The following is a 3381-nucleotide window of genomic DNA, read 5'->3' as shown; positions in this document are numbered from 1 at the left end:
GGCTGTCCTTCAAACTCTAGTAACTGTTACTCTCTATTACTCTTTTACTTGTTTCAGTCATGTGACCATGCTGTGACCATGCTGGAGCACCGCCTTTAGTCGAGCAAATCGACCCCCGAGGACTTATTCTTTGTAAGCCTAGTACTTATTCTAACAGTCCCTTTTGCTGAGCTGCTAAGTTACGGAGACGTAAACACACCAGCATCGGTTGTCAAGCGATGTTGGGGGGACAAACACATATACATATAAATATTGGGGGGACAAACACATATACATATACATATACATATACATATATATATATGTATGTGTGTGTATATATTTGTGTGTCTGTGTTTGTGCCCCTAACATCGCTTGACAACCGATGCTGGTGTGTTTACGCCCCTCTAACTTAGCAGTTCGGCAAAAAAGACCGATAGAATAAGTACTAGGCTTACAAAGAATAAGTCCTGGGGTCGATTTACTTGACTAAAGGCAGTGCACCAGCATGGCCACAGTCAAATGACTGAAGCAAGTAAAAGAGTAAGATATAAAAAGCATTAAATTAATGCATTATTTATGGAATCAGCCAATGTGTATATATATATATTGTGTGTGTGAATGTGTGTCTGTTCGAACATACACACATACATGTTTATATATGTATACACACAGCGCCGCCCCGACTGGCCTCATGCCGGTGACACATAAAAAGCACCATCCGATCGTGGCCGTTTGCCAGCCTCGCCTGGCCCCCGTGCCGGTGGCACATAAAAAGCACCATCCAATCGTGGCCGTTTGCCAGCCTCGCCTGGCCCCCGTGCCGGTGGCACATAAAAAGCACCATCCAATCGTGGCCGTTTGCCAGCCTCGCCTGGCCCCCGTGCCGGTGGCACATAAGAAGCACCATCCAATCGTGGCTATTGCCAGCCTCGCCTGGCACCCATGCCGGTGGCACATAAAAAGCATCATCCGATCGTGGCCATTTGCCAGACTCGCCTGGCCCCCGTGCCAGTGGCACATAAGAAGCACCATCTGATCATGGCCGTTTGCCAGCCTCTCCTGGCCCCCGTGCCGGTGGCACATAAAAAGCACCATCCGATTGTGGCCCTTTGCCAGGCTCGTCTGGCACCTGTGCCGGTGGCATGTAAAAAGCACCCACTACACTCACGGAGTGGTTGGTGTTAGGAAGGGCATCCAGCCGTAGAAACATTGCCAGATCAGACTGGAGCCTGGTGCAGCCTTCTGGCTTCACAGACCCCAGTTGAACCGTCCAACCCATGCTAGCATGGAAAGCGGACGCTAAACGATGATAATGACATACATGTATATAACAAATTCTCCTCATAATTATGTTTTTATTTTTGTCTCTTCAACAGGTGCAAATATGGTCGATCTAGGAATGGGAACACCAGGAACAGGTCAGCCCTACCCACACACCCACGGTTATCCCAGTGGCTACCCACATCATGGGTACCCACATCATGGGTACCCCCATCCTCCTGTTCCCCATCCCGACCACACAACACATTCAGGTGCAGGATATCATCATCCTCCTTATGGTTCTCCATATGGTTCCTATGGTTCTCCATACGACCACCATTATGGCAATTCTTACCCTAATTTTCACCATGACTCACACACTGGACACTACGGAGAAGGTTTCTACCCATTTACACATGGCCCAATTACACATGCCCCATATCCACACGTACAACAAACCTATTTGCCCTACCAAGGTGTACCCCTTGCCATCCCAGAACTACCCTTTATCAACCAGCCCTACAATAACTACCCACGCATTCAGCCCCCAGTCTACACTTCAAATCTGAACCCCTTCCAAGGCATCCCTTTTAACACCCCTTACCACTTCAACCACTTTGGCAACTTCTAATGGCAATGGTCTTATTACTGTTGTAATGGTGTAAGTAAAGAAGATTACTTTTCTAAGTGTAGATTGACATGCTTTTGTATTTCTTTATGTTTTGTTGTACGTTTGTAGGCGCAGGCATGGCTGTGTGGTAAAAAGCTTGCTTCCCAACCATAGAGTTCCAGGTTCAGTCCCACTGCGTGGCACCTTGGGCAAGTGTCTTCTACTATAGCCTCAGGTCGACCAAAGCCTTTTGAGTGGATTTGGTAGACGGAAACTGAAAGAATGCTGTCATATATATATATATATGTATATATATATATATATATATATATATATATATATATATATATATCATACCGGAGTTAAAAAACATAAATGTGAAACAAGGTGGAAAAAGAGTACTCAATACCAGTGGTAGAGTAATATGCTTTATTTTAAGCAGCAGAAAAATTCAACAAAATCTGTTACTCTGAGTTTCGGCAACGAGAAAACTCAGAGTAAACGTTTTGTTGAATTTTCTGCTGCTAAAAAATAAAGTATTATATATAGTAATAATATATATGTTGTATTATATATGTATATATATATATATATATATATATATGTATATATATGTATATATTATATATATTAATATATGTATAAATATGTATATATATGTATATTATATATATGTATATATATATATGTGTGTATAGATATATATATACGGGTGTGTGTGATGTGTATAGAAGAATATATTAATAAAAGAAATTCCAACCTTGTCTGATTTTCACGTTTTATTTACAATCCTATAATGGTATAATATAAGATAATATAATATAATAAAATGAAATAATATAATAGAATGTTAAATGTTCATTCTGATTGAACTAGTACTTTCATGCATTAAATTCTGTAATCTTCAGGTTCATGTAGTAGGAACTGGTTGAAAGTCTTCTTCAAATGGAATAGTTGATGATTTCGTGTGATTGCCGATGCCGTATAAGAAATGTATAAAACGTTCTTTTTCCTTTGATTTCCTTTTGTTTTCTTTTTTTTTTTATTCAAATTTCAGCCAAGAATTGAAAGTAGAAATACCGAAGTTCTTCAACTGAAGGTGATCAAAAGAAAGAAGGAAATAAAGAGAGAAACAAAATACCAAAAGGGACACCAACATTCAATGACCCTTTAGAAAAGAAAAATATATACACACCCATATATTTACATAAGCATATATATATATATATATATATAAAAATATAAAATATATATATATATACATATATAATATATATATACACACACACATACATATATATATATAAATATATAAATATTACATACATATAAATATATATATACACACATATATAATTATATGTACATATACATATATATAAATAAATATATATATATATATAGATATAAATATGTATGCATGTATATGTATGTTTGTATATATGCTTATATATAAATAATAATGTTTATGTATACATATATGTCTATATAATTATATACCATCATATATAGTTATATACTGTTATATT

At 37.8% G+C, this 3381-nt stretch overlaps 1 long non-coding RNA gene across 1 annotated transcript; it reads left to right on the top strand.

Moving 5' to 3' along the window:
- Positions 1-1256: 1256 nt before the first annotated feature.
- LOC115227560 lies at positions 1257-3025 on the top strand. Its single transcript, XR_003883136.2, has 2 exons — positions 1257-1903; positions 2910-3025. It is a non-coding gene; the product is annotated as an uncharacterized LOC115227560 (long non-coding RNA).
- Positions 3026-3381: the final 356 nt, after the last annotated feature.

The sequence above is a fragment of the Octopus sinensis genome, unplaced genomic scaffold (genome assembly GCF_006345805.1).
Source record: "Octopus sinensis unplaced genomic scaffold, ASM634580v1 Contig04611, whole genome shotgun sequence".
Lineage (NCBI taxonomy): Eukaryota > Metazoa > Mollusca > Cephalopoda > Octopoda > Octopodidae > Octopus > Octopus sinensis.
This window is presented reverse-complemented; position numbering and strand designations above follow the sequence as displayed.